Source organism: Marmota marmota, unplaced genomic scaffold (genome assembly GCF_001458135.2).
Source record: "Marmota marmota marmota unplaced genomic scaffold, marMar, whole genome shotgun sequence".
NCBI lineage: Eukaryota > Metazoa > Chordata > Mammalia > Rodentia > Sciuridae > Marmota > Marmota marmota.
In genome coordinates this window covers 3,115,362-3,121,893 of record NW_025999864.1, presented here as the reverse complement: position 1 = coordinate 3,121,893, position 6,532 = coordinate 3,115,362, and the positions used below count along the sequence as shown (strand labels likewise).

The 6,532-nt window shown below is 38.3% G+C and overlaps 1 protein-coding gene across 10 annotated transcripts in view; it reads left to right on the top strand.

Annotated features, from left to right (window-relative positions):
* Rhobtb1 (Rho related BTB domain containing 1) overlaps positions 1–6,532 on the top strand; it is a 127,136-nt gene that overhangs the window by 479 nt on the left and 120,125 nt on the right. For 3 of the 10 annotated variants that reach the window (XM_048814369.1, XM_048814374.1, XM_048814383.1), the window contains exons 1-2: positions 42–394; positions 2,016–2,094. The exons of 2 other annotated variants lie outside the window; for them this stretch is intronic. The gene's annotated coding sequence lies outside the window, so the exon portion shown is untranslated. 5 more of the 10 variants (XM_048814386.1, XM_048814350.1, XM_048814393.1 and 2 more) reach the window with 4 other exon arrangements.

The window sequence follows — 6,532 nt, the reverse complement described above, 5'->3', positions numbered from 1 at the left end:
CGGGTGGGCGTGGCTATGGAGGGTCTCGGCCCACCCCTCCGCACAGCCGCAGACACGTCCCTTTGCACCTTGAAACCTGGTTTCCTCCTGCTGACTTCCTGACAGCCGCCCAGCTGGCCTGAGCCAAGCACAGGGCCGCAGAGGGGCTTGTTTCCAGAATCCTTTGGGTGGTTCCTGAACCCTCCTGCCCAGCCGTCCCCCAACACAAACGCACAGAGACACTGGGACGCACGCACGCATGCACAGGACCCGCAGGCGGAGGCGGGTGGCCGGAGGGATTAGAGGGATAAAGTCACTGTCATTCGGGAGAGATAAGAATCTGGGCAGGACGTGTCTGTACTGGGGTCTTCTGAAAGTAGGCTCAGCATCTGCGGCTCCTCACGTCGGCCCTCAGGTGATGCGGGGTTGATTTACCTTGGTTTGTTAGCTCTGAAAGCCCCGGGCTGTAAAAAGGTTTGGGTTAGGAATTAGACTTTGATTCTTTAGGGCTTTCTTAACCCTGCTCTGCAACACCTTCTGGTGTCTGGAGAAGAGGTAGATTGCAGGACTCATAAAAACTTTGAAGTTGCTCTTCAAGGAAACAGATTTTTAAACTTGTGAGTTTTCAGAGAGAGAGAGAGAGAGAGAGAGAGAGAGAGAAATAAACTCTCTTAATTTGAATTTGGATTTATTTTTCACTATACATATATACATTTAGGAGAATTAATAGCGGCTGATGTCACTCATTAATTTGTCCAGCAGGTATGACGTTGTTCAAATGTAAAACTAAGTTTATTGCACAGTTTCAAGGACTATTGACCGCTTTGGTGTATGTTTTTTCACGTGCTTCTCAGGTCGCATTATTGCAAGTGTTTGTTGTGGGTCTTGCCTATCTGACCATAGACAGGTCCCAGTATGTTCCTTTTTCATTACTGGTGATTCAGTTATGCACAGCCTGTCTTCCTTCCGGGGCCTCTAGCATTAGTCTCTGGTGAGAAGAAAAAAGTAGGTGTATTTAGGAGCAAGGAGAAATGGTTTAGTTCCTCCCCCCATTAAAGTTTGCATATATTGTTAATTTCAGACCTCAAGCATTGTTTGCCACCTGTCAGACTCATTCAGAAGTGTAGGGATTAACTAATAAAAGATTTGTAAATGCTTCCTGAATCTAAAATTTCATGAATATGCTAAATAGTAATAATCCACCCATTGTTAAATTTATGTAGCTGCTTCTGCCATGCATACAAGATGATTTAGATGCATGTTTCCTGTCAATTAAACAATGAGTTTGGAGTGAAATAATGAGTTCAATTCACAGCCTCTGAAACTTTGAAATAAAATTTCTCCCATAAGGCAGCATCGGCAGAGAATCATAAAGTAAGCAGCATTTCAAAAAGCTATATAAGGAATGGCAATTATCTTATGGTTGGGGGGAAAGGGACCAATGAACTTCTGAAACCAAGAAATATTCATTCATTCTTGATTCATGTGTGCCTGAACCATTAACATCCCCTAACATTTGGGGTAAGTAAGCCTATGGGGAGGGCAGGCAGGTTTGTGGAACAACCTAATAGTTGTCCATTTTAATCCATGAAATATGCTGCTTGGTATTTCAAGGCGGAAGTTCATTTTGTGGTTTCGTTCATGGACAGTGAAAAAAATGCTTCACAATCACTTGCATAAATTATTCATTCTTGCAATAGCATGGGCTTGATTTAAGCATCCTTAATACCAGCTATTATTTTAATATTCTGAGATAATTAACTTGTTCCCAGTCGAATGAGTGACATGTTAACATTTTTCTCTTAGCACATTTTTAATAATAAAGTGTGTCATTCTTCTGTTTACTGGTATCCGAGAGTAAAACCTGTTTATTATATGGTGATGTTGAATATAAATATTGATACTAGTCATCTTTTCTGTTTTATGAAGACTACTCTGGGTTCACAGATTAAGCTGTGTAAAACTATGAAGTTGAGGATGTTTCCCTTGACATGGCCCCACTTCAGTGGCTTTTTCTTCTCATTTCCTCCACTCAGATTTCTCATATGGATAGGTGCTGAGCCCCAGCCCAGTGTTCCAGAACTTTCTCTCTGCCATCACTCCTCCTTTACTCAGGTAACTTAACCTCTGCGGTCCTTTGGACTTTCTAGCAGTTTGGCATGGGTGAAAGTACACTAGGTGAAAAATAAAGAGCTTGCATTTATCGGGCAGCTATGGTATACCAGGTACTGTGCCACACTATCTCACTAAAACCAGGTCACAATCTGACACAGTAGTCATTGTCTCTGCTTCACAAAAGGAAACTGAGGCTTAAAGAAGACCTTCCAACCAAAGATTAACGATTTATGAGTAAAAAACTCAGGATTGAACCGAGGCAGCCTCGTGTTTCCTCCTGGATTGCAATCTCTAAGAAAAGTCCACATCCTGATCTGCCATGTAGATGAGTTCTCCATTAACTAACTTACTGACTGTCTGACCTCTAATGAGTTCCTTAAACCCTCTGGGCCTCTGGTTCCCTTTATCTAGTTTTGGATTCAATTATCTCTCAGAGATGGAAGGAACTGTTCCAGAATTTTGGTGGCCAAGTGCATAAGCTATTCCTCCCACAGGATTCTAAAATATGTTCTCCCCTGTTCTGCCCCTTTCTCCATCCCCCTACCCCGTCCCTGTTGATCTCTTTTTCCTTTGGTTATTATGTGTTTCAGGCCTCAGTAATCCCTCACAACACCAATTACAAACAGAAATTATTTTCTTTACCTTATTTTTTTATTTATTTACTTATTTTATTATCTCATTATTGAGTTATTTATTTACTCAGTTTATACATGGTTGGTTCTATTATCTTCTTCCCCATCAGAATGTAGATTGCAAAAGTCACCTCTCTTTTTTTCTGACTTGTGTCATTATTTGTATTCCCAGGGCCCAGCATGGTGACAAATTACACAAAGTTGTTGATCAATAAACATATTTGAATGAATAATTATCTCTTAGAAAGGACATGTACAAATGGTCAATGTTTTATCTCTTCCTTGGAATAATCTAAATGAACCATCATTGATCTTACACTGTAAGAGTGAGCCTAAATTATGAATGGAGGTCCCAGTATAGTGATGGAGACTCAGGGCTACCACAGACACACAGGACAAATGGGCAGACTGCATGTTGGACAAACCCCATATTTTACAGCAGTGGAAACTGAACCTCAGAATGGTAATAGAAACTTGGGGCTAGAAGATAGATACTTTTTTAAAAAAAAGATTAGCTAATGGTATAAGCCACTGTTTTATTGATGAGGAAACCGAAGCTCCCAAATATAGAGACTGTAGAGAACCCAAGCCTTCCAACTTCCAAACCAGAGTTCCTTCTATCCAGAGGTAAAACTTGGAGATTTCTTTAAATGCTTGTTTACCAATTTCTTTAAATGCTTGTAAGCCCCAAATGGAAAATTTACGTAGTGTTCAGCATTTAACACTAGAGTGATAGACTGAAGAAACATTTAAAAAATGATTGACATTTTGAACTCCAAAATGTTGGTGGTTTATCTTTAAGAACTAAAATGATGACTTTTCCTCTCTAACTTAGAGAACAATTTTTTTCTAGAGTATTACATTCATAAACAAGTAGTCCTTGAAGTTTAGAGAGTATAGCAGTCATCTGGAAGGAGTATTAAAAACCTAGATTGCTTGGAGCCGTTCTGCACAGTTCTGAATTAATAGGTCTGGAATTGCACCCAGACAGTTGTATTTTTAACACACTCCTTTGGTGATCACTACTCAATCAAAGGGTATGAAGAGCTCACTTTGAAATCTAATAATAATTTGGGCATGACCTAAGAGGATTCTTTAAAAAAAAAAAAAAGATATATGGAGAGGAGTTGAATACATCTGAAACTAGCAAATAACAGAGATGATCAAATTTGGTTTAGTAGATATAATGGGCATCTGTTTCCTTGTAGCAAAAAACATATAAAATTACAATATAACTATTCAAATCAATAATTGACCCCAAATGAAGAATGTTCCAAAATGTTTCTGTTGAATCACAAAAACAAATCAATATTAGCAATAAGAGTTGAGTGTTGAGTTTCTCTAAGGTAACAGTGAATTCCCTTACCCTCCAGATGTTTACATTCAGCATAGTTGAGAGATAAGACTAATATTCAGGAAACATTCAGGTACAAATTTGCAGATCAAGTAAAAAGTCCCAGTTAAATTTCAATTAAATTAAATACACTAGTCATGCATTAGAATACATATGTCCCATATAATATTTTTATTTGCTAACTCTTGTAACTCTACTCGGGGAATATTAGCATTTAATATCATTAGTTTCCAGACTAATGGGTGCTGAGTGGTTGTTAAGCTTTGAGAAACTGATAAAAGCTTTGGAAATGCTCCTGAGAAAATTGCTCAATAGCCCATTCCAACCCAACTCTCCTAATCTCCCCAGGGTTCCAGGCTGCTGAAGCCCTGGGAGACGCCATGGGTGTGTGCTGTGGTAGGCAGCAGATGCAGCTCTTCTGTTACTTACTCTGGGATGGGGTGGTCTGGAAAGTGACTTGAAAAGTGGAATTTGAGCTGGTCCTTTAAAAACTGTAGACTTTAGCTGGATTGTGGGTGGAAGGACATCTGAAGCCTTGAGAGGAGGCAGGTTCTCATAGGCCTGGAGGGCAGTATTTAGTACAGAATGCTGAGAAATTGGCGTGGGCAGGTTAAAAAGAAAGTCCAGATGGTTGACAGACTTAAATTCTAAAGAGTTTAGACTATTCAGGTTGGGAAAGAGAGTGTCCTCATTGATGTGTCAGGGAAGAAAACATGATCAAATTGAAATAATACGGGGAAATTGTAGGGAGCCTGACATCCAGAGTCACTAAGCCTGGCACCGACCCCCTACATTTATGAGCTTGGAGGACTTGAACAGGTGAGCAATTTCTGTGGTTCCCCATCTCCTAAGCTATGAACTAGGAATAATAATAAGAGGTACTCAAAGTATCATTGTGAGGATAAAATCAAATTGTATGGTGCTCGGCAATGCATGACACTACACAAATATTCAATTAATGGTACCTAAGTGCATAATATGCTACTGCTCCTATTATAATTCAAGAGGGATTCATCTCCCAGCAGCCTACATGAACAGTTTTAGAGGATTGAAAGAAAAGGGGCGAAATTATTTTTCGATATCTAAACTTGGATGTACTTTAAAAATCTCCGTTTTCCAAATTGAAATTTCATTATCAAAAAGCAATGGAGGCAGAAACAAATTAGCAGAATAATGTTTGTACTTTTAACCAAGAAATTTAAAATAAGTACATTCAATTCTTCGTTCTTTCTCCTAAAAGGGAATAGTATTGATGTTCCATATAATTGACTCTGATCCAAAGTCAAATAAACTTTAAAAAAAAATCATGTGTTATGCTTAGTTATTTGCCATCGTATTTGATTTGTTTAGGGTAATATTTAAATTAACTGGAACATGATTATTATTTCCCCAGAGCCTTTTAATCAGCGTGCAGGGGATGAATTTATCAGAGATAATACACAACGCAACCAGGCTCCGAGAGGGCTGGCCAACAATACTAGAGACGCTGTCTTGGAATCACACTGCCTAAGGTTCCAATTGCTGATGGTTCTTCTAAGAAGCCTTGTGACTCAGGCCAGTCATTAGGCTTCTCTAAACCTTAGTTTCTCCATATCTGTAAAATAAAACTACTAATAGTCCCATCAAAAGCTCTGTGCATATGGGGCTGGGGCTGTAGCTCAGCAGTAGAGAGCTTGCCTGTGTGAGGCACTGGGTTCGACCCTCAGAACCACAAAAAAATATAAATAAACAAAATTAAGGTCTTGTGTCCATCTACAACTAAATATATATATATATATATATATATATATATATATATGTAATTTTTTAAGAAAATCTCTATGCATAGAGTCCTCGATGAGATGCCTAGTAAACACCACATAGAATTCTGTGAACTTTGCATCATAATTATCATATTGGTCTATTATTTCCTTAACATATTCATAAAGAATTCATTTAGGAAAGTGAACATCTAATAATATGGGAGCTATTTATGATCTTTAGGCACATCTTAATTTATTGATCTATACAGCCAGACCTGACTAGAACATTTTTCAAGCCAGAGAGTAAAATGTTCCTATTGCAAAGAATTTTTAGCTCCAATTTTCATTATGTGTTTCTTTCTCCTACTCATCCATCAACTTTAACAGGGTGATTGGTGCCTTTCTAAAGAGCTTGGAGTTTTGAACTGCATTAAGGGATCTGGGCACTAGAATTTACTTAGCTCATAAACCTATGATGCAGAACAATACAAGACTGGATTAAGATACATTATGGTTTATATGCATGGAAGTTATTTTTTATTTAGTCTCTGCTAAGAACCTTGAGGACATCTCTCAAGGTGCCTTAAACGTGGTAGACCCAATATTTATTGAATGAATTCAGTGTATAGCAATATATTCATATTATTTTCTGAGAATTATCTTTCCCTCACATTAAGAAATGTAATTTAAATAAAATGAAAATAAGGACA